Below are 26,956 nucleotides of genomic sequence, written 5' to 3'. Positions count from 1 at the left end.
TCGTTAATTTCAAGTTGTGATCAATTCCCCGTAAGAATTTCTCAATAGATCTTTTGTTTGTGTCATAATCCACACATAGGTTCCTCAATCTATGCTGCATATCAACATAAACCTTTTTAGTTTTCTTGACGGGGTATTGTCCTCTTTCGCATTAGGAAATGGTAGAATGAGCGGTGGAATTCTCTTTCTGTAGGCTTTGTATGAGTTTCCATACCGTTGGATGGTTGTGTCCAAGCAAACGGAAAAACTTATGATTCCACCCCTCACATAAGTTATTTGTGCGATGATTGTTAGACAGAGTTGCCTCATAAGAATTCCAAACTTCCGGCGGAAATCTTGGTGGCACTCTCTTAATTCTCACGACATCAGAATTCTCAGAATTGAAATATTATTAGCAGTTCGAATTTTGGAACATAATGAATAAATCGAAAATTTATGTTGAAATCTTCATTTACCAAGTGAGAAACAAAATAGTTTAAATCCCGAGAATTCAAACTATGCTTTCTGCCTTTATGTACTCCTGCCATTTCGTTCTCTGTCATTTCTTCCTCCTGCCATTTCGTCAGCATGCCATTTAGTCCTCTGCCATTTTGTTCTCCTGCCATTATGTCCCCTGCCATTCTGTCCGTTCCCCATTTTAAGAGCTCGAGTACGAAGGCGGTAAATTCAATCAAAGTCCAAACTTCTCTTTAATCAACAATTTATCGTAGTCAACAGCTATATAACGCTAGCTGAAACAAAATGCTCTCTAGGCCAGAGCAAGGCAAAACTTATCGTAAGCTCGAAAATGAAGTTTGCATTCTACATCTTAACTCGTCTCCAATTCAATACCGACTACTTCTTCCAAAAATCTTTCGATCGTTTTGTTTAGCGTCCCTTCCGGTTTCATATCCTGGATCATTGACTGTTTCTTCTGTCTCGACTAAAAGTGCATATTCATAGATTAAGCAAAGGTGAGGCGATAATAGGAATGCGGACGGGGAAGCAATCTGTTGTTTTTATTAATTAAGAAATTACAAGTGTAAGAAAGAAATGACAGACAGCAAGAAAACTTTCTAGTAGGAAAGAAAATGAAGTTTTAAAAAAAATGGAAAAGTGATTCAACATTAAATGAACGATTATGCTTTTCACTGTATTGAATTCTGAAACTGTACTGTATTGAAAGAAAAAATACGTTTATCACAGTACTTTACTATTTTAAAGACATCATCTTAGTCTTACCTTAACATCCAATGGAAGTTAATCACTGACGGAAATGACAAACTTTATGATCTTGCTTTCTTTGTTTCTCTGCTGAGACACAACGTTTCATTTACTGAAACCAATTATTATAATCGTCCTATAGATTGCCATTGTTATAAACTAATGTTGTTAATCGAATTACAACAACTATAAATCATTTCAAAACAAGACGTTCTCGGCATCAGGAGACTACCATAGAACTCATCTGCGGACATTTTCTTAACACTGAATGTAGCACGAAAATTCAAAGGGTGATCCTAAGTTGAAGATTTACTAACATCTTACAGTTATATCTGAAACGGGAATATAGCTTCATTCAGAAGAATGTGTGTAACGAGAACTTTATAACAGCTCACAGGAGGGCTGGGAACAGATAATCTTACATACAAAGTTTAGTCAGAAGTACAATGTAATAAGGGTAGTATTTGCTGTTATATTTCTTTTCGTCTGCTGTTGGGACTACAAAAAACCTTTAGTAATAACTTTGAACTTATAGTATTTCAACGGCTGACACTCCATATCGTTACGTCTTTAACGTCCAGTTCTCAATTGCTTCACTTTTATTTCACGGATTAACTGTTTTCTAGAAAAGCATATCATAGATTCCTCGTGTTCACGCTTGGATTGCAAAGGTTCTTTTCACAGAAATGTAGTAAAGGCAAGATTTCACGCCCTGTGCACAAGAGGAATCCATCATAGTTGAACCATCACTTTTCTTCCTTGTTGAGTCTTCTTGGTTGCACGGAGTACGATGATGTGATGAGTTTGTGGATTTGGCACGCTCTTAATTGGACATAGCAATGCGCTCACATTTGTAGCTCCAGGCATGTGACTTCGCACTCGCTAGGACTAGCAATCTGAAGAAGGATGGTTTCATTCACGTGCAGCGGAATAAGAAAATTCTCTTTATTGTAATGTCCTGTTTCTGTTTGCTTGCTGTTATAAGCAAGCAGTCATTGGAATGCGTTGCTTTCCGTTGCGTCACTTTCTAGTGCCTCAGGGCAGATGGAGCTTTGTTTACTTCATGTATGGAATGCGAATAGCGGAATCTGGTGGTGCTGAGGTATTTCTTCGACAAAGACATTAGCTAATAATAGGTATTGTGTTTTAAAGATAAAAAAATAATGTCTGAAAAGATGAACCAGGAATATTGTCTTTATCCTATTTAAAATATGTTTTTAGTATTGTTTATTTTCATTTTAATCTTTTATGGCTATCTTGTATAAATACTCACCTATAAAATTCATATGCACTAGGATTTAGAATGGCATTTGACTCTCTTTCTTTCTTTCTTTCTTTTTTCATTTCTTCTTTTTTTACAGCAAAAGCTAACTGGAAACCAATGAAATAACAATAACATATTTTAAAATTAAAATCAGGAAAAACATACAATATGTTCAATTACCAATGTACTAAGTTGCATCAAGTAATAAACACGCATATCACAATGATATATAAATATACAATAAATAACAAAAGGAAAAAAAAAATATAAATCAGACATGCATATAAAAGAAAGAAAATACCCTCAAGCTGCCATAAAATATAAATAGAGTTGCTTCTGAACTAAATCAAGAAAAAACGCATCAACAACACTACCCAAATCAATGTCAGTTGAGAAATATGAACAGGCAAGCGGCAGTTAGAAATCTAAATGATGACAATAACGATACATAGGTTAAATAGTAACAGCTAGAGTAGTTATAGGAATATTCTACATTACCAAAAATAATTGGTTGTGCGCCATCTTCGTAGATACTATCGCGTATATCTTATTCACAGAATGATACTCTGGCAAAAAAAAAAAATAATAATAATAATAAATAATAATAAAAATAAAAATAAAATAAAAATAAAATAAAAATAAAATAAATAAAAAAACGCGTATTATTCATAACATTCTTTCTTACTCTGTAAATATTCCAGCTAAATTTTGAAGCAGGAGCTTTAATTTGAACAGTGACGTAAATTCAAACTCGCATAGTAAAGGCATGAATATGTGTAAAACGTAATTTGAAAAATAGTGCCTGGTAATTATTCCTCCTTTATAACTAAAATAATTTTCTAAAATACTCTTTTGGGACGGATATGTAAGTCAAGCCTATCACGATTTCGGTAGTAGGAGGACTTGTATATTTAAAATAAAATGCATTTTATTTCATTACGTTTCTCTATTTTAAGATCTTCTGTAAATGTTCTCCGCCCTTTTGAACATGAAAAATTTATTCTCAGAAGTATTTCTTACAACTGATTATTGTTTTCCTTAATAAAACGTGAATTTTGAACGTAACAAGATTTGTTAAGAATTTGAATGATATGCTCACATACCTATTTCGAAAATCACAATGATTGTTTATTATGTTCTAACTAGTAGAAAATTGCATGTAATTCTTCTGTATTGTTCAGCTACATGTGAAACAATACACACAAAAGATGCCACATCTGGCTATCTGCAACTATTTCATGTAACAAAAAATTAAAAATGAAATTATATACAAACTTTTACTGCTGTATCCTAGTATGATAAACTCATAAGATAACGGGCCACACTGGATAGCATTTCATGTGAAATATCTACTCTGGGATTCTATCTACATGCAAACACTCTTTATAAAAAGTGAACACGTGACTTGTACCTTATACACGTGGTCGAGCAAGCACGATGTACACGCCTTTGTTTCTTCCCGCCAAATGCTTTCACAGAAACAATAAAGTTGTAATTCAAATAATGTACGTCAAAGTTTCAAATGATTTCTTCTCTTTCTGTAATAAATTGCTACTAGATACTAAGTAGATACATTGAGGTCAGGGTGCTGTATGGAGGACACGGTTGTTTGTGTATTTGCGTCGTAAATAACTGTTCGAAATGTCGTAACGAAACGTGTTGACGCGTTGCAAGTCACAGTGCAAAGCAGCTAGTAGCATCCATTCGTAATGTTGTTGGCCTCGTGGCCTTGACCAGGTCATACTTGAAGAAAGGAAGTTTATGAGATAGCGTTGAATCCCATACAACTTACATGTCTCAAGAATGCTGATTCTTTTTGTTCGCAGCACTAGTTTTGCAAGTAGCAATACATTGTTTTACAGTTCCTTTCAACCTATGATTACAAATGCTGCGCGTTCTTCTGTGAAAACCCATTGCCCCAACGGAATGCTCATGCTTCTAAATTGCCATTATACTTAATACACTACAGACAAAAAACACTATAGATTAACTTGACCTTCAGTTGAAGTTCGTTGAATTGTTCGGAAGAATAAATCCAATAAGAGTAAGCATCCTTCAATAAATCTCTTCCGAAGAACTATAAATTCCTTTCATTTAATATTTTGATGTAATTGAAGAGTTGAATTGCTTGTATTATTCGATTTTCACGCATTCCATTGTCTTGATTCAGCGAGAGAGGTCAATATAATATTTCCTGCTTTACGATTGGCTTTGAACGAAATTATGGTAACTAAGAGTCACTTTCATCAATAAGCAAGCTACCATATGCATTCACATACCTAGATTTAAACTCTCTCTCTCTCTCTCTCTCTCTCTCTCTCTCTATATATATATATATATATATATATATATATATATATATATATATATATATATATATATACAGTGGCGGATCCAGGATATGATTGAGGGAGGGGCTAAGAAATAATTTGCCGCTTTATCCACTGTAAAGCAGGATTGAAACCCATTTTAGCCAGTGTATATCTTAGCGTCAAGGGGGGCTATAGCCCCCCTTGGATCCGCGCCTGTATATACAGGGTGTTCCAGGAGGAAGGGGCAATATTTAGGAAATGGTAGTATAGGTGATTCTAAGGAAAAAGTTCATATGAACATACGACCTAATCTCAACAGTTTGAGAGCTACAGGTTGTGAACCATTTTTTACATTATATTGCGTATTGCTCACCCTGTAGTTATTCTACAGATGTGCCACATAGCGGTTTTGAAAAGTGATGGAATGACCTTTTCAACGGTATGCAATATGTGGCAGTGGTATCTTTGGAAGAGAAGTTATTGAGGATATTTGGAATCAGTGTTGCCATCCAATATCTTTAAATAGCTTTAACTTTCTCAAATTTCCGTCAATAGCTTCAATACCAAAGACAACACTGCCACGTATTGCATACCGTTGGAAAGGTAATTCTATCACCTTTCAAATTCGCTGTCTTAACTCTGTAAAATAGTTACAGGGTAAACAATACTCAACACTACTTCAAACTTTAATTGGTCCTCATTAAATAGTTTGAACACTGACACTCTTTAATGATTGAACTTCGAGATTAGAAAAACGGAAACAGTATATGACAGAGTTTCAATTAGAAATCTGATACGTCGTTATAACTATAGGTTTCCCATGTAAAATAAGCAAACGATTTCTCATAGTCTTTATTATTACAGTGAAACCTTTCAATAACTGGCGCCAATGGAACATTATTATTTGTCCGTAAGTAAAAGATGTCTTTTGCAGAAACGTTTAGACAAATTTAGTTTACTCGCAGCTCATTTAGTAACTGTATTCAATATCAGTAAATGCACTAGTTATAAATGTAAATATTGGTTACTGTCAATATACTGCGCTCAATATTCGGAAATCACGGTGAAATCACTCTTTGTAAAGAAACTGTTTGGCTGAGGGATATATTTATATCTGTGGTACTGATAAATAATGCTTGAGTGATCATTTCATTTTCAAGTATATGCCATGTAAAAGGTCCTTAATTCACTTATTGACTGTATTAAAAGTAAAAGTGACCCAATGAAAACGCGCAACATTATTACTAAATACTGAAAATGTAGAGAGAACTAACTAATTATGACTGTTTATGAATTTCCTGGAGAAAATTCTGCAATACTTGTATCTCGTATAATTTTGCGGGCTCTAGTTTCTGATCGAAATTTTCTTGTAGCAGGTGAATCAGAGTAGTAGGGGTCCGCGTATATTGAGCCGAGTCAGCAAAAATTTTCTCGATTCTGATTGGCTGAGAGAGGTCACGTGACGTTAGGCCCCGCCCACGCGGGAAATTCAAATTTTCAGGTCACGTGGTATGATGACCCTGTGGGGAAATCCCTCATTCTCTTTTATGACCGGGATTTTTGAAATTCGTTCCCTTTTACGGGTAAGATGAGTGTTTATGATTGGCTGACAGAGGTCACGTGATCTTAGGCCCTGCGATTTTTAAAATTCGTTCCCTTTTACGGGTAAGATGAATCCTTTTGGTACCCCAATGCTGATTGGTTGATAGAGGTCACGTGATCTTAAGCCCTGGGATTTTTAAAATTCGTTCCCTTTTTACGAGTAAGATGAGTGTTTTGGTACCTCGATTCTGATTGGCCGACAGAGGTCACATGATCTTAGACCCGCCACACACCCCATGAGTGAAATATAGAGCGATATGTCGGTGATCCTGGATTTTAGAATTTTGTTCCCTTTTATGGTTATCCTTAAAGTTCCCATGGAGGGTTCAACCTCCTCCTTAAATAACCCTTTTTTGGTATCATGATATTGTACTGAAGTTTACATTAAATATTATCGTTCTCTTTGACAGATAAGATGATTCTTACCTTGATGGAGATCTTGTCCTTGAATTAGTAGCCTATGTCTCTGGAAGTAACAATGGTGAAAGAGGGGTGTCGCTTGTAGATTTCTTATAACACATTGTTGTGAGTTTAAGCGATTTATTGCTCAGTAAGCGCTTCATTAATGGAAACAGTGTTGCCAGATTTTTCTTACCTAAACTACTCCAATTCTTTTCGAAACGGTTCCGCAGAGTACAAGAAATTTTAAACTAAAAATTTTTTCGAACTAAAAAAAATTTCAAAACTAAAAAATTTTAAACAAAAATTTTCAAACAAAAAATTTTCGAACTAAAAATTTTGAAACAAAAAAGTTTCAAACAAAAAATTTTCGAACCCAAAAAAAAATTCGAACTAAAAAAATTGAAACAAAATTTTGTCGAACTAAAACATTTTTAAAAACAAAAGTTTCGAACTAAAGATGTAAATCACATCTAAAAATTTTCAAATCAAACTTTTTATCGAACTAAACTTTTAAAATTTTCGAACTAGAAATTGAAACCAAGTTTTAGAAAAATCCTAAGAAATGTTTCTCCAGGAATCGAACTCAGGTCTTTCAAACCAAAGATGTGTATGCTAACCGCTTAAATGAATTCGGTTTTAATCGATCTTGGTGGGTTTCGAACCATGGTCCTTGAAAAGGATACACATATACTTTAAGAAAATAAATCTGACAGTGTAACACTTCTCAAATCAAACTTTTTATCGAACTAAACTTTTAAAATTTTCGAACTAGAAATTGAAACCAAGTTTTAGAAAAATCCTAAGAAATGTTTCTCCAGGAATCGAACTCAGGTCTTTCAAACCAAAGATGTGTATCCTAACCGCTTAGCTATGAATGAATTCGGATTTAATCATGCTTGGTGGGTTTCGAACCATGGTCCTTGAAAAGGATACACTTATACTTTAAGAAAATAAATCTGACAGTGTAACGTGGATTAAAATAAAATGCTGATAGACTTCTTTGTGTGACGACATAGAAGCACATATGATTGAAAATGCAAACGTCAGCGGATCGCATTACTTTAGTTTTACTACGAACGTGTCAGCATGATTCATGAAAAAAGCAAACATTGACATTCTCGTATGGAATATGATGAAAATGAAATGTCGTCACAGTTACGACAAGTAGTGACATGATCCTGGCAGAAGGGAATTGGCATCGGAATTGCGATACTAGATGTTGTAACTATTGAGAAACGTGAATGACGTCACGATCGATTGTTACACATCGTTTTGGTTCGTGATTCATGACAAAAGCAGCGAGCGTTTTGATTGGTTCGTTGTGATGTCATTTTATAAATTTCCTCGTTTCTGATTGGTTGACGGTGACGTCGTTTTCACAACGATCTAAATAAAAATCTAAATTTCATTTTTCAAATCTTACACCGCTCTCAACTATCGTGTGAGAAGGTCTGTTCTTGAAAAGTGTCTTTATTTAAGAAGCTTTACTACACCGACTTTTTGTTCATTGAATTTGAGGTAAGTTCAGTGAGATTTTATTTTTCACACAAGATTCGAAAAATCATTTTTATTTTATATTTGTGGGGGTGGATCACGAATACACTGTTTTACTTTTAGTACGAAATATTTAGACTATGAAGAAATTAGTGGAATGGGAAAGTGGAAGTACGAATCAGGAACCCCCACACATTAAAAGTAAGCACGATAAATGATATGGTTTAGCGTCCCTTCAGCTTAATGTTGAATGTGAACTCCCGTCGGGAATTGAACCATGGCCAGAAAAAATGTGTGCGCTTAGTTTTGAAAAGAATGCATTACAAAATTTCAGAAACTATGCCTGAGAATAATATGGTTCGATTCCCTTTGAAAGCATTAGCGGCCCCTTCAGCTTAACGTGATATTCGAGCAATCACCTGGGATTGAACCAAGGCCAGAGGCGTGTACGTCAACCATTTAGCTTAGTTTTGAAAAGAATGTATGATAACGCGTGAGAATATTAAATTTCAGAAAAGGCTTGACAGCGATCCGATGTGGGAAAGCAAACCCCACCGAGGATTGAACCAGAGCCTTCCACGTTAGAAAGCATGTACGCTAACCGCTTAAATAAAAAAGAGTGCATGAATATTTGGTTAAAAGATTTACGCTATACAGATTTTGTTTTGACAATTACGTATGTGTTACGTTAATGATTGGTGAATCTCTTCAACTTGCAAACGCATCATTTAAAGGTCGTTGTGAGTAGAAAAAAAAATGCTTACGCGTACTTTGTCACATCTCAGTACTGTTGAAACATTCATTCATTTCATGCATTCTTTTTATCACTATAGAATGGTAGGTCAGTTACATGCTGATGTAATGCTCTCGAGTTTGACAGCAATAAAACACTCATTTCAGTAACATAATTATTTTAAAAAACTTTGATTTCTAGTACGCGTGCTTTTATAATGAGATTCTGAACGTCACCGCCAGGAATCAAACTCAGGACCTTTACATGAATTGCTTAGTTAAGAGTTTATCATGAATGTTATGATTTCCCGAACTAAGCGGTTAGCATACGTGCCTTTGGCGTGGGAGACCAGGGTTCGATTCCCGGCGGGAGCTCATGTGGTTCGGATTCCACGTTAATCAGTAGGTCCGCGTCTCATATAGCCTCGCTACTGAAAGGGACGCTAAACTAAAAAATCAAAAAATCAACTCAAATTCACGCTGCTCAATTCCTTTTTTCCCATTACATATTTGTTTTACCGTACCTGTTTGTTTGTTTTCATTTTTTAATCATGGTCCAATCGGGTTTTACTGTTCGCAATGAAATCACTCGTCATTATAGACGATTTATGTACGTTTATGTATTATGAGGTGTGCACGTCAACCATTTAGCTTAGTTTTGAAAAGAATGTATGATAACGCGTGAGAATATTAAATTACAGAAAAGGCTTGACATGCCCCGACGTGGAAAGCAAACCCACCGAGGCTTGAACCAGGACCTTCCACGTCCGAAGCATGTACGCTAACCGCTTAGTCACAATAATAATAAAAAAATACGCTATACAGATTTTGTTTCGACAATTACGTATGTGTATCGTTAATGTTTGATGAATCTCTTCAACTTGCAAACGCATCATTTAAAGGTCGTTGTGAGTAGGGAAAAAAATGCTCACGCGTACTTTCTTACATCTCAGTACTGATGAAACATTCATTCATTCATGCATTCTTTTTATCACTATAGAATGGTAGGTCAGTTAAATGCTGATGTAATGCTCTCGAGTTTGACAGCAATAAAACACTCATTTCAGTAACATAATTATTTTTTAAAAAAACTTTGATTTCTAGTACATATGCTTTCATAATGAGATTCTGAACGTCACCGCCAGGAATCAAACTCAGGACCTTTACATGAATTGCTTAGTTAAGAATTTATCATGAATGTTATGATTTCCTGTTTATCAGGTGATTAAGATTTTTCTTTCTTCTTTTCTTTTGTAGTAAATTCACGCTGCACAATTCCTTTTTTCCCATTACATATTTGTTTTACCGTAATTGTACCTGTTTGTTTGTTTTCTCCTTTCATTTTTAACCATGGCCGAATCGGGTTTTACTGTGCGCAATGAAATCACTCGTCATTATAGACGATTTAACATTGAGGGCAGAATGCTCGAAATTCAATTCAACGCACCACCCGTAGGAACCGATATCATACAGTATGTACATAATAGTTTCCAAGCAATGCTGGACCATTTGTTAGCCAATGTCGACGATGAGGCGATGGTTGGTTTATCCGTAATATCACCACGGAATACCAATAAACCATTTTGGGTGAGTTTTCGCCAAGCCCGAAACTTAACACTGGAAACGATGTGGGCCTCCTTTGAAAGAGTGTTACAAAGTAACAATGCATTTCTCCTGCACGAGCCATTCACTGTTCATTTTCATCGTGTCGATATTCCACGTGGCTACGGCGGCGGTTTGCGGCAAGGAGTACTTCAAAACGAAGAATTGTTACGAATCAAGCGAGGGATTGTACGTGTAAAAAATCAAGATTCAATGTGTTTGGCGTTCGCCCTTGTTATTGCTATTGGCCCGGAAAAATACAAGAATGTAGATGTGAAACGACATAGACAATATCAAGATCAATCAAAATGTGTTGTAGACGATGAAGTGAATGCATTATGTTGAAATGCAGGAGTGAATTTGGATCATGGTGCCAGTGTAAATGAAATTCGACAATTCCAGGCATACCTCAAAGAATATAAAATTACAGTGTATACCAGTTTCACAGGTCATGACATCATGTACGAGGGGCCCAACGACGAAAATCGCACTCCCATAAATCTGATTTGTTTGGCTGGCCATTTTGATATCATTCAATCTTTAACTGCTTGTTTTGCAACCAAGTTCTACTGTGAAGCGTGCCATAAAAAATACAGTGAACGTAACAGACATGTGAAAAATTGTCCTGTAACATGCTCCAAATGTCTACAGAGACCTCTATGCGACAAGAACCAAACGCTGATATTATGCAACGACTGCAATCGTCAATTTTACGGCGAAGAATGTTTTAACAATCATCGTAATATTGTATATCATCGTGGGGAACCTGTATGCAAAATGGTGCAGCAATGTACTAAATGCTACAGAGTATATTCTTTTGTACGAAGTGGACAACGACTTCATGATTGTAATGAGATCTTTTGCAATGTTTGTAAGAAGATTGTTCCAGGATCCCATCAATGTTTTATGCTTCCCGATCGCCAATGCTTGAAACCTGGTGTTCCTTCACTCATGCACGCAAAGAAAGCCTTGTTGATATTCTATGATATAGAATCTATGCAGGACACGAATATTGGCGATAATACGTATGTACACATTCCAAATTTATTGGTTGCACAACAAGTATGTTATGCATGTGTTGAAAACGCTAATATCGAGCAGTCTTGCAGCACGTGTGGTCAGCGCCAGCATATTTTCCAAGGAGAGGATCCAGTTTATAATTTTCTCCAGTACTTGCGGGAACGTCGTCCCAATATAAATAGGATTTTCTGTGTCGCGCACAACGCTAAGGGATACGATGGACATTTTATCCTAAAGACCATGGTAGAACAATGTCAATGGAGACCTGACGTCATATTAAATGGGACCAAGATACTGAGTTTAACGTTGAATAATCTGACGTTCATTGACTCGTTGAACTTCCTACCTATGGCATTAAGTAAATTGTCAAAAGCGTTCAATTTACCCGCAACCAAAGGCTACTTCCCGCATTTCTTCAACACCAAGGAGAATCAATCGTATATTGGACCACTTCCAGAAACGAAGTATTATGGTGCAGATGAAATGGCCGTCGAAGACAGAAACAAGTTCATGCAGTGGTACAACGATCATCGTAATGACACGTTTGATTTTCAGAAAGAAATTCTCAAGTATTGTATTCAAGATGTCAATGTACTGCGACAAGCATGCGTTTCGTTTATGACGTCATTTGAAACAGAAACCAAAGTGAATCCCTTCTTGGAGACGATCACGATTGCCAGTGCTTCCAATTTAGTATTCCGCCGGAATTTCCTTAAACCCAACACCATTAGAATTCTACCGGCACATGGCTATCGATGGAGAAGTACCCAATCGATCGCTGCAATGCAATGGCTGGCCTACATTGAAAAAACCGAAGAAAAACAAATCTTACATGCGGCCCGACAAAAAGAAGTGTTTATTGCGGGATTCCATGTTGATGGTTACTACCAAGATCCTGAGACGTTAGAGGAGCACGTCTACGAGCATGCCGGCTGCTTTTACCACGGGTGTAAAGTATGTTTTACTACAGGCCGTAATCAGCCCATCTACAGCAATCCAGAAGACACCATGGAATTCCGTTATGAACGAACGCAACGCAAAAATGCAAGACTGCGTGAATTGGGGTACATTGTACATGAAATGTGGGAGTGCGAATTTAATCAGTTCTTAAAACAAAATCCTGCAATGGCGACGTATCTGAAGAATCACCCGTACATGAACCGCAGACCATTAAATCCAAGAGATAGTTTTTTTGGAGGAAGGACCAATTGCGTGAAATTGTACCACCAAGTCGATGAAAAAGCAGGAGAAGTAATAAAATATTTCGATATTGTCTCGCTTTATCCTTACATCAATAAGTGTGCTAAATACCCTGTAGGCCATCCACGAATTTATCTACAGGGTGATGAAAACATACCGCCAATAAATAAAGTCAATGGTCTAATCAAAATGTCGATATTACCAAGTCGCCATCTTTATCATGGTCTCCTGCCTTACCGATGTAACAAGAAACTACTCTTTCCACTGTGTGCTGCGTGTGCCGAAGAAATGAACCCAGACCCTACAGCAACGTGTACACACAACGACCAGGAGCGGTGCCTCACTGGAACATGGGTATCATATGAAATCCAGAAAGCAGTAGAATTAGGATATCAACCAGTGGAAATTTTTGAAATTTGGGACTATGACATTGAACAATATGATCCCATCACGAAAACAGGTGGCTTGTTCACGGAATATATCAATACATTTTTGAAATCAAAAATGGAAGCGTCTGGCTGGCCCAGTTCCTGTGTCAGCGAAGAAGACAAATCAAAATTCATACAAACCGTCCTGGAGCGTGAAGGTATTGCATTGGATCCGTCCAAAATTGAAAATAATCCTGCAAGAAGAAGTTTATCTAAGCTTTGTGTGAACTCATTATGGGGAAAGCTTTGCCAAAGATCAAACTTTAGCCAGACCACAATTATTGATCGGCCGGAAGAATTTTATGAAAAACTCACTTCCCCCGACATTAAACTCCATCAAATTGTACCCATCAATGATACGATGTTGTATGCGTTCTGGGAGTACAATGAACATGTGCCTGTTCAAAACCGAAACACCAATGTCGTGTTAGGTGCATTTACAACATGTCAGGCACGTCTGGAACTGTACAAGTACCTGGAAATGTTGCAGGAACGTGTTTTATATTTCGACACGGATTCTGTGATTTTTACAGAAAAGCCCGGGGAGCCAACCATTGAACCTTCAACGTACTTGGGATGCTTATCGAATGAGATGGAGTCTTACGGACCACGAGCATACATCAAAACATTTGTCAGTGGAGGACCAAAAAATTACAGCCTAGAAATATACAATCCAGATACCAACGTCACCAGTTACATATGCAAAATTAGAGGATTTACATTAAATTACAATGCAGGACAACAATTAAATTTCAATACGCTAAAAGAAATGATTACAAATCAATGCCGTGGACAAGTCACCATCACTATCCCCCATAAGATATGCAGGACCAAAGACCATACCATCGTCACACGCAAAGAAGAAAAAATGTACAGTATCCAGTACACAAAACGTCGATTTAAAGAATTCAATTCTTATGATACGGTTCCGTACGGGTACGTTAAAAAACAGAAGATGGAACTGGAAAAAGAAGATGAAGAAGAAAAAACTGTAAATACCCAATAAGGCCGCCATTTCTTTTTTCCTTTTCCTTTTTTTCACTCCTTAACCACAAAGCAGCAACACCAAGAAGAAAATGAAGTACCCACAAGAGTTCATAAACCATCAACAACACCATCAGTGGAAGAAATGCAGTCATCTCGTATCCAAGGAGGAACCTTGACCATAAAGCAGCAACAGCTAGAAAAATGCAGTACCCAGAAAAAGTTCGTAAACATCCATCAGTGGATGAAATGGTGTTATCTCGTACCCGAGGAGGAAGATGAACCTAAACAGATCCATCATTTACGAGTAAGTTTTATTTCTCTCTTATCAATATTGACTCATTTTTTATTGTTTCAGGAAAAAAAAAGAGAATTCATAAAGTAATCCGTCGTTTCTTCTTTTTCTTTACAGGATACGTCTACAACATTCGAAGATGATGATACGTCCAACATATTCATTAAACTAGATCCTGTATTTATTATGTTAATAAACTTGTATGAGAAGAGCACATACCTTTCGTTAAAATACAACAAGTTGAAAAAAAATATGTTTTATTATTTCTTGAAACCCTGAACACTTGTTTTCAAATAAATGGTAATCTTGAAAATTTAAGGTGGAAAATATATCCAAGATTTGGTTTACATGATTTTGTTCGAAAAAATAATTAAAGAATTTTTTAGTGTCCAAAATTTGGTTTTTAATTTAGTTCGAAAAAAAATTGATTTGAAAATGTTCAAATGTGGTTTACAACTTTAGTACGAAACTTGTTTTTAAAAATTGGTTCGAAATTTTTTGTTTAAATTTTTAGTTCGAAAAATTTTGATTTGAAAATTTAGTTCGAAAGTTTTTAGTTTAAAATATTTTTCGAAAAATTTTTAATTTTTTTAGTTCGAATTTTTTTTTGGGTTCGAAAATTTTTTGTTCGAAAATTTTTTGATTTGAAAATTTAGTTCGAAAGTTTTTAGTTTAAATTTTTTAGTTCGATTTTTTTTGAAATTTTTGTTTCAAAATTTTTAGTTCGAAAATTTTTTTTTGTTTGAAAATTTTTGTTTAAAATTTTTTTTAGTTTTGAAATTTTTTTAGTTCGAAAAAATTTTTAGTTTAAAATTTCTTGTACTCTGCGGAACCGTTTCGAAAAGAATCGGAGCAGTTTAGGTAAAAAAAATCTGGCAACACTGTTTCCATTAATGAAGCGCTTACTGAGCGTTTAAAAAATCGCTTAAACTCACAACAATGTGTTATAAGAAATCTACAAGCGACACCTCTCTTTCACCATTGTTACTTCCAGAGACATAGGCAACTAATTCAAGGACAGAATCTCCATCAAGGTAAGAATCATCTTATCTGTCAAAGAGAACGATAATATTTAATGTAAACTTCAGTACAATATCATGATACCAAAAAAGGGTTATTTAAGGAGGAGGTTGAACCCTTCATGGGAACTTTACGCATAACCATTAAAAAAAAAAAAATCCCGGTCTAGGATGGATCGCTGTCATATCGCTCTGTATTTCCCTCATGAACTGGGGGGGGGTAAGATCATGTGACTTCTATCCACCAATCAAAATTGAGGTACCAAAACACGCATCTTACACATAAAATAAAACAAATAAGTAAGGGGTTTTCCCATGTAATCTGTTCATCGTGTGGCGGGTCTAAAATCATGTGACCTCTGTCGGCCAATCAGAATCGAGATACCAAAGTATACATCAGAAAGGACACCCTAATTTCAAAAATCCTTGGACCTAAAATCACGTGATCTCTATCATCCAATCAGAATCAAGGTACCAAAGCACTTATCTTACACGTAAAAGGAAACGAATTAGTGATGGATTTCCCCGCAAGGGTAAAACATGACGTCATACCATGTGACCTGTTCACCGTGTGGCGGGTCTAAGATCACGTAACCTCTGTCGGCCAATCAGAATCGAGGTACCAAAGCACTCATCAAAGAGGATACCCAAATTTCAAAACCCAGGGTCTAAGATCATGTGACCGCTATCAACCAATCAAATTCAAGGTACCAAACCACTCATCTTACCCATAAAAGTGAACGAATTTTAAAAATCCCAGGGCCTAAGATCACGTGACCTCTATCAGCCAATCATAAACACTCATCTTACCCGTAAAAGGGAACGAATTTCAAATATCGCAGGGTCTAAAATCACGTGACAGCTATCAACCAATCAGAATCACACATCTTACCCGTAAAAGGGAACAAATTTCAAAAATCCCGGTCATAAAAGAGAATGAGGGATTTCCCCACAGGGTGACTCATGACGTCATACCACGTGACCTGAAAATTTGAATTTCCCGCGTGGGCGGGGCCTAACGTCACGTGACCTCTCTCAGCCAATCAGAATCGAGAAAATTTTTGCTGACTCGGCTCAATATACGCGGACCCCTACTACTATCAGTTAAACGTACCAATTGAAGATTTATTTGCTAACTGTAGAAAGTAGTTTGTGTGCTAAACACGTATTAGCTGAAGATAATTCTTGTCATTACCAATGGTGGATCCACGAGGAAGGTGGTGGGGACTACCGCTGTCCCCTACCGCTATGGATCTTTTTTACACATCTATATGTAAACTATTGGAATATATTATTCTGATTTGATTTGAATTCCCTACATCAATCTAACATTTATCATCAAAGGAGCAATCTACCCCCTCCAAACGACTCTTCTGAATTGGCTACTATTCGTTGTGAAAGGGTTACTAAAACGTTGGGGAATAAAAAAGACTGCCCCGTGTCCGTGTCTGAGAGTGTCCGTAAAAGTAAAGATTCTCTCCCATAGTAGTGCATGTATGTTTCTGTTAGAACAAAAGAGTTTGTATTGTGGAGGTGTCCATTAAAGGAAGTTTCACTGTATTATTGTCGTTATTATTTGTTATATAATCGAAAATTTAGAGATGTTTTAAATGTAAGTGAAACTTACTTCAATAATAAACAGAATGTGGAAGAATATTAAAAAAAAAAAATTCTTGACCTTAATGTCAGAATAACTTAAAAACTTTTACTCAACCCTTGACAAAATATATCGTTAATCTCATTCGCTTTGCACGTTTTCTTAAGGTAAGATGAATACCAGGTGACCAAGTGAATCAATTCCAGAATTGAGAGCTTTGAAATCGGTCAATTTCAATACCATGGTTATGTATAGAAAAATATCTTACTTAATCTAATCCATGCAAATAAATCAATAATCTCAAAGGAGAAAATTTTCTATTGAAGGTTAGAGAAAATGTTTGAGCTTTAATTGTATATGAAAGCTATAAAGACTTGTAAAAATTTAGTTGATTGGTATGTACTTCGTAAATTGGATTCAATCGCTGCTATTTCTATCTTTTTAGATCATAGTTCATTATATCTCACCTCAAGTACCTTCCCAATGCCTCGTTAAGTCAACATACAAAAATGTGTGGCTTCACCGAGAACTAAACCTGAATTTACCCAAACTAAAGCTATATGTGCAATTCGTTTGGCTATACCTGTTTTGAATATATCACACTACTTGAATATTTTTTTATGAGAAAGGAGTTAAACGATTATCCGATCATCCATGAAAGAAATCAAACCTAAATAATGAATTGGTAGTCTTACATTTACATAATCTAATTATATGTAAATGAGTGTAAGGCCACAACATATTAGGTACTGAGAATTTACATAATTTAATTATATGTAAATGAGTGTAAGGGCACAACATATTAGGTACTGAGAAAAAAAATATGTATGTATTATTTTAAGAATCTGTCTCTTTATTTTTAGTGGTATCTTAAGAGTCGTTTTGAGTTGAAAAGCCTCTTGAGTTTAAAATTTGGTGCGGATACATTGGGCTATGCGGCCTCTAGACAAGTGAATATATTTACGCCGGAACAAACGAACGAGGAGAAGAACGGATATCCAAATAGAGTTTTTTTTTTTTTCGGCTTGTGGTGCCCATCAAACTTGTAAATCCTTTGGAATCGTGAATTCGATTTTTTTCGCGATCACAAAATTTTCTTCTCTCCTATCGTCGCTCGAAAGTAAAAATGAAACGAAATATTTTGGCTGGACTTCCCATAATTATACCCTTTAGGCTAAGGGAAGGGATGATTAGGACAACTGAATAATATTGCAAGAATTGGTAGAATGAGAATGTGGGAGGAAACGGGAGTACCTCGAGAAAACCTACAGATAAAATGTTATACATTACTAACCTACTTGGACGGGTTCGAACAAAGGACCTCATGTGCCAAATGTAAGCTTTCTATCACTGAGCCACCGTGCCCCCAAGTTACCAAAGAAAGAAAATCACTTATTGGTACGGTACATTGTTTCCAAAGAAAGTAAAACTGTTTGGTTCATTTGAGTTTAAAGTTGCTTTTCAGTAGCAAAACAATATGAAAACTGATGTTTAAGGTGGGATCCGATGATTAATAGTAATCGTACGTAATAGTACATTTAAATCGGTTTTAATAAAGTGTTGTGGATAGTCGTGATATGCTACCTTGAGACGCTGGCTTGTTTAAAAAAATACACTTCTCGCTATCTGTTATCATTTTCGTTCTATGGCGATAAACGTTGAAACTGGAAATGGTTAATTTGAACCATTTCCAGTTTGAATAGAGGGTTAACGGAAATGGAACCTGTAAGGATGGACACAGCCGTTCCATAAGACTTCCGACATTTATGAATTGCATAGTTTAACATTTAGTGCTAGTTTACATTTATTCGCGTTATCTGGTATTTGAATAGATCTATCGCATCCTTGATATACATATATTCAGTATAGTTATTGTAGTTATTCCATACCTACTGTAAGAAACGTACCAAAATGGAACATACATATTGGTGATATCTTTGTGCAAGGGCAAGCTTGAGGGCTGTCATGAGAAATCAACAGTTCTAGCAAGTCGTGACATGTAGTGTTTGCTATCCTCAGGATTTTCGTTTCATTGGATACTATTTTCTAAAAATTACTGAATAAATTACTGTTATGCTGATTATACTTCAATTAGTATTAACACCTTTGAGAGCAATCCTACCATTGAAATATACTTAGCGACGTAATAGTACTCTAAACTTTTACAGTATGTCACAAGTTCTATACGGGAATTTAGGCGTGAAATTGACTTCAGCCGCAGTACCTATGCTCCTGCCGCTCTATGAATTATCCTCCAACCATGTAGCACTGCCTGTCATTGGCTGCTGAAGACTTCATGTCCATGAAAGCACTCGGCTGCTGCCAAGTCACCCCAATAACGAGAACCGTATAGTTGGGGAAGTTCAGTGGTGTGCGCTAAATTGCAACACAGCAATAACTCCACGTGCTTACAAGTCAACGAGGATAAACAAGTGGGTTGGGCCAGGCAGGAGTAACAGCGACGGAAGTATAACTATTTGTTTCAGATATGTTTGTATTTGACTGTTCCTTAATTTCCTCATACATTTGTGAGACAGAATCCAATGAAAGATAGAAGGATGTTCTTTAAACAGTACAAATTAATTTTATAATAATTATTAATTAATATGTTGTAAATAATTATATTTCAAATAATAACATATCAAGAAATGGAAAAACTCCAAGAAGAACTAGATGTACTATTTCATGACCCTAAAGGTCTTTAGGTGAGTGTTTCTCCAGTGAGTCATCCGACCCACAACATTCTCTGTTGTGATACATGTATGCAAATGACTGTGAATTACCACAACCGTGTCAAAGTATATAAATGTTCAATGTCTGTGTATGTGTAGAAAAGATGTCTATTTGTGTAAAACTGGGCGAGACTCCAATAGCTGGAAATGCAGTAATATCACTTCACTTCTGTTCGTACTGAAATAAGTTGTGTTCGAAACCACTCCGGTTGCACAAGTGCATGACGACATCAAAATGTCTTGCACAGCTCAACAGACATGTTATGTTGTCCTTACCTTATAAGTCTCTAAAAATACCGTTTAAGAAAGGTGGTCTTCTCCGTCCCTTAACAGGTGTCAGAAATTTCATTCAATGACGTAATCAGCTGTTTTCTAAAGCCTCTTTATATCAATCTTAAAACCTTATTAGTTAAAATTAAAAATTTACCCTTAGTGATGGGAAAAGAGTAAAATTGACCCGAGCGGTATATAGTTGAATTGAATTGAATGGAAATGTCTTTATTTATGAGGCAAAGCTCAGCCGTAAGCTGCTCCACCATTTAACAAATAATTACGAAAAAAAAAAAAAACAACAACAACAAGTGTTACATGAGATGAGAATACGCTACAATCTCATATATATACATGACAAATAGATTGTGTTTATTCATGAACAGAGCTTAATATATCAAAGTCAAGATAAAATAAGAAAATAAAGGGATTTTATGAATACATTAAAATTTGTACTCAATACTATACAGGGTGTCGCAAAAGTCTTCTGACATAGTGTAACTTTGTTACTATCAGAGTTACAACAAAATGTAAGAGGATAAACCGTCTCCAAGTATGATGTTTTCAATCTAGAGTGAAGGATTTTTTAAATCGGATGAACCGTTTGGGTTCAATGTTAAATGAAAATACAACGTTACAATTTACCTGGACGTACTAAATAAGTGAAAGTTACTGTTTTCTACGCTAACCTGTCGATGGCCAGCCCCCATTTTAAACGTGCTCCCATTCACTTAATATTGTGAATTGAATGGCAACGTTGCATTTTAATTTAACATTGGGCGCATAAAGAATGTATAATCCAAATGTCTCGTCCATCCTTCACTTTAGATTGAAAACATCATATTTGGAAACTTTTCCCCCACTTTACATTATATTGTAACTCTGATAATAACAGTTACAGTATGACAAGGAACTTTTGAGACACCCTGTATTGTGCATATGTAAACAATTTGCATGCTGCAGTCTAAGGAATAGATACTGAAGCTAAGATTTTGTTAACAGAAAAGAAAATTCTTTGGAAACATTTATTGGACTGTGGTCTCTTCGGTCTCAATAGCATGTGTCCTGCCACTCTTCTAATGTAGTATGGACTATATTACTATTATTATTATTATTATTATTATTATTATTATTATTATTATTATTATTATTAGTAGTAGTAGTAGTAGTAGTAGTAGTAGTAGTAGTAGTAGAAGTAATAATAATAATAATAATAATAATAATAATAATAATAATAATAATAATAATAATAATAATAATAATAATAATAATAATATAGAACTAGTACAAAGAATTATAAACATACTGTATTTTCGCTTTCTCCGAAACGCTCACATTTCACGTACTAACCTGGTAAAAATAGACATGCCATATCTGCTAGAATTCATCATATGCCTGAGAATAATACGAATCAAAAAACAGTGGCAAAGCAGTTTGACCTCGAGAACTTGCGTAAATGTGTGCATGGTTACATAACATCGTTTTCAATGCGGACGAAATGACCCATTCTTCTTAAACCCGGAATCAAAATAAATAAACAAACGAACTGGAACACATGTCTGCTTATGACGAATTTATATAAAGTGTTTCATTTTCATCTTCGTAACTTCAAGACTTTATGTGGTGGTCTATTCTGGGCGAAAAATTTCATTTTCCTTTTTACCTCCCTTAGCATACGTATTTAAAAGTAGATCCTTTCGTTTCATTGCTCTCGTAACAAAAATACTTTACCCGTACCTCACTTTTCTAGATATATCAATATAGCCCGAATTTTCAGTGTATCACTTTCACTCTCCCATGTAATCATAGATGTTGCTTCCCTTCACTTTCCAGGAGCGGAAATAATAATAATAATAATAAAGCTGAAATGTGTGTTTATTTTAAATTAAGAGATCGTATACCGATTTCTACTTCTCTAATTCAAGCAAATACCCACACATGGCATTTTGTGAATAAATAAGAGGAACTTAATGAAATATTCCCTCTTTGCCTCTTAAGACCAGAATTTTCGAAAAAACTGAAATACATAATCGCTTATTTTTAGTTAAGAGTTTATAAACCGAATCTCACATTTCCAACTTAAGTGAATCTTTACATTGGTCACTTTCTCAATAAAGAAACGGAAGTTTGGATAATATAGAATTTATCCCAATTTTCCTCCTTAGAAGCGGAATTTTTGAAAACCTTGAAACATGTTTTCCCTTACGTTTAATATAAGCATTTATATAATGAATTTTTAATCACCACATTCGACACTTTGTGAATAAATGAAGGATGGTTTTGATTGCACTTTAAGCAATACGCGTATAGTCCATCTCACATAGCATTGATACTCAAAAGATACACTAAAGTGTGTTTAATTAATCGAACTACAAATATGGGAATTGAGCGTAGCAAGAGTTTAAAAATGTTGAAAAGTGTCGTAATTTTTTATTATCTCTACAATCTACTGCAAGGAAAGTATCTAAAATTTAAGATTCACTTAAGTCAATCACCATACATAGCAAATATAACAGTGGTCCTCAACTTGGGGTTGGTATCCCCCTGGATACTTAAAGACGATGCTACCGACAGAAATAAACTCTTAAATTATGAATAAAGTACTACTTGTAAAGACTATTTACAATTTTATTTTAACAAACTTCACAGACGCTACATGTGTGGTGACATTTTGTCTTTTCTATTCTTATTCTTGACTTCTACATTCTGAAAAATAGATTATTACACAAATCAAAATTGTTTACAAAATTGTCAAAAAAAAACAAAAAAAAAACTGTGTTTTCTCAGTGTACAACACGGACTTCATAAACTTACCCTATAGAGTAAAAACAGATTATTATTAGACTTCTAAACTATTTTATGCATAAGTATTAGAAGTTTTAGAGAATGCCTATGCCCGTTTATCTGTCTGTCGACAGGTACCAGAGCAAAAACAGCCAGAGCTATCGACAACAGCTTTTGGAAATCGATTTAGCGTCTCAAGAATAGGTTATCTTCTTTGATAACCCTCTGTTCAAACTGAAAGTGGAACAAAATGAGCACTTCTGGTTTCAACATTAATCACTATGGAACGAAAACGATAATGGACGGCGACGATTATTATTATTATTATTATTATTATTATTATTATTATTATTATTATTATTATTATTATTATTATTATTATTGAATCGATTCAGCGTCTCAAGAAAGGATAGCATCGCCATCCTCATCTTTCTACTAAAACCGAAAGAGGTAGATATCTACTACTATTTTTGATTTTCACTATGAACTTCCATACAGCAAAAACTGTTAGACATATAGAGAAGCATATTGCTGCAATCAATTAAGCGTAAGAAGAATACGTTCCATGTCGGACTTTGTTCATATAGTCCAAACGGAAGTTGTAAAAAATCTACAACCACTTCCAATTTGAATATTAATTTGTAAATATCAAAAGCAGTAAACTATAGCAAGAAATGGCTTTTCGATATGGCTTCGACGCATGCGCGCCGAGTACGTGGGTGCTCCGGGGCTCCGGCACCCACAAGATTTTTAGGATGGAACCGAACCCGTTTCTCTTATGTTTAAATCAGCCATGTTACCGAACGAGCTAGGGCAGTCTCAACTTATTCTTATAGTAGCGGTACATTTTACTTTATTACAGCACAGCCCTTTATGACAGTGTTCATAAAAGATTTTAAGTAAAAATAAATCAATCAAATATCGAGACTTCCCTGAAAACACATAGACTAACAAGTTCCGCCATTGATGTGCACCCACATAAATTTTGAAGAGTCGGAACCGTTGCTTCCGCGTCTCAAGAATAACTTCTATCCCTGATTTTATTGTTGTATGTATTATACAACTGGAAGTTATGAATCTACTAATCCAGTTTTAGTATTGAGTTTCCATAATTTGGAAGTCGACTGTAATTTCACACAAAACACTATTATTATTATTATTATTATTATTATTATTATTATTATTATTATTATTATTATTATTATTATTATTATTATTATTATTATTATTATTCAACATTTATCAATTCAATGCTGTATTTGAAATTCCAGAATTCGTCAGAGAAGCATATGCCATCAACGAGCCGGAAGGAGAAGGAACGAAATATACATAATTTATGAATGGAGGGAACAAGTAAGCAAGGTTGAGAACCAGTGCTATGTATAGGAATCAGTATTCGTTAAAACTAGTTACATGGCATTTAAACACAGTGAAACAGACCTAGATCTTTCATAATATCTCTATCTATCTATCTATCTACATATATATATGATTTCAGGTAATGTAAAGAAAATGCACGTGAATTCAATTAATATGGTCTGATATTGTTATACATTTAGGAAGAGGAAACTGTCGGTGAAAGCTGATGGAGATATTATGCTTCTGTAAACGCAAATTGAAATCTAACATTTCTCTTGTTTTAACAACGAATAATTCCAAGTGGAGTGGAGAGTAGAAATCATCATAACATTTAACTGGAGTCTAGACTGTGATATGTGTGTCTTATGTCGGAATTCCTCAGTTTTTGTTCGTTGTTAGCCTCCACATAAACATCCCCAAAGAGAAAAAAAACGAGAGAATAAAGTCTCTACTTGTCCACCGGCACACAAGATTTACGACCGGAAGACATAGTTCACAAGCTGTAAATTCCTTCTGCCTTCCAGAAGTGTCCATAATCCTGTCATAATTGTGGAACACACTCAGAGACTAGGTTTTTTAACACTGGAGTTTTGTTAAGCAGCACTTGTATCATCGTATAAAGGTCATCAGTCCATTAATTCGTTCTCGTTATTTTCTCCCTTTATTTAAATTCAAAAAATTGTTTCCATTTTATCTTATCAGGATAATGATATTCACACACTATATGAGTACAGAAGGATTTGGTCAGCATGTGAAGTACATAAAAACTAGTATTTTATTGTAATCATGCTTTTATTTCAATACTGTTATATATATATATATATATATATATATATATATATATATATATATATATATATATATATATATATATATATATAACATGTATTGACACATATGAATCCTTTAGTATGCAAGCGTTCTTGTATTTAACGAAAAACAAAAAGAAATGGAAATAGGTGGCATGCATAGGTCGGAACAGTGGCGGCTAATGTTAGTGTTGCAGCGTTGAGTAACGACCAAAGTATTTCAAGAAAAATATATTATTATCAGTAGTAGTAACGAACAGAAAAAAATACTTTCTAATACTCGCATATATACACTTTAAATAACATATTTTTTACTTCTGTAACTGTCCGTTCCGTTAATCCGTTTTAAAAAGCAAAAAATAACCCGTCACAGAGTATCTAATTTATATTGTGTTGCAGCGAGCATACAACGACCAGATTCCTTCAGCGCGGCAATTGGAGCAAATGATAAGTCTCCTTTCCCCTATCTCAGAAATTAAAGGGACTGATCGTTGCAGTGCTTCTGCAACACAGCACGGTTTCCAGTGAACGAGAATGTTTTTCGCGCTAAATAAGATTTCTGAATTTTCTTTCACTAGCAATTAACAAATAGAATTTGTTTTTATGCATTCATATTTTTAAATTACAGTACTTACACTGAAGCAAATCAATATAATGACAATTAAAAAAAAATGATTGCAGAATTACAAAATAAGAAAGAAAATATCTAGTAGAGGAGAAAACAAATGAAAGTAGACCCGCATTTACAAGTTAATTCTTAGTTTATATTGATAATGAAATCTTCTTCTACAGTAATTTGTGAATCAAATATTAATAAGTCAGTATGAAGAATCGCTCCCCCCCTCTATATGGATAGTATTTTAGTATAAACATATTTCTTTTATAAAATAAGTATATTTTATATTCTTGATAATTTCCACATAAAACTGTATGATGGGAAACGCCACATTGAATTTGGGACTAGTTAGGAATGCTCAGGGGCGTAGAAACGAGGGGAGTCCACCGGGTCCGGATCTCCCAAAACTTTCAAACTTAACTAACATTTGTAGACTTTCCTAACGAACTATACTTGTTTAACAGAGAAACGATTGATGTAGGCTAAATATTTGATTTTACGCCTCATCATGAACTCTTCTTTTCTTATAAAATAATCGTTCTATCATTTTTTTCTAAAATTATAGGTGATAGTAAGTAAGAATTACTTATCGTATTTTCGGGTGCAGTATAAGACAGACTCCATATTATGTAGACGTATTGGACCTCTCTCAAACACTTTGGATCCCTCCCAGTTAACATTTCTGGGTGTAGAACTGGCAGTGCTCTTTGTTTTGATGTTCTTTGATTTTTGGCTTCCGTTACATGCTGATCCTTCATCTGGTGGGTTTCGAGGTTTCCTTTCCAGAACATATCACATTGGTAAGCGTTGCTTCGACTCATGTGGAAGTATATTGTGTTCATCGTGCATTGTGTAACAACAAAGACGGATGATTTGGAATGTAGTTTTTCTGTGAATCTGCAAAGCTTCTGAAATTAATATTAAATGTACCTATAGTGTAGCAAAAGATGAAAAGTTTTTTCCACATGAGAAAGAATTGGCACTTTCAAGGAATTGAATGTGCCAAGAAAGGTTATCACCATTGGTTATGCTTTCCATCGAAAAAGACCTGACAATAAGAATACCAGAGTTCAACCAGCATGTATTAGACAGATTTGCTCCTATCAAAGAGTGGGTAATGAACTTACTAATTAATTAAGGTGATTAATCGGTTAAAATGTTCTGCATTTTTTTTTATTTTTTTAAAAACAAAATTTTATTTAACATATCACATAGCATTTTCATCTAAAGTT

Source organism: Thermobia domestica, chromosome 6 (genome assembly GCF_964235325.1).
Source record: "Thermobia domestica chromosome 6, izTheDome1.hap1.1, whole genome shotgun sequence".
NCBI classification, from domain to species: domain Eukaryota; kingdom Metazoa; phylum Arthropoda; class Insecta; order Zygentoma; family Lepismatidae; genus Thermobia; species Thermobia domestica.
The sequence above is the reverse complement of the archived record's forward strand: the minus strand, read 5'-3'. Positions refer to the sequence as shown.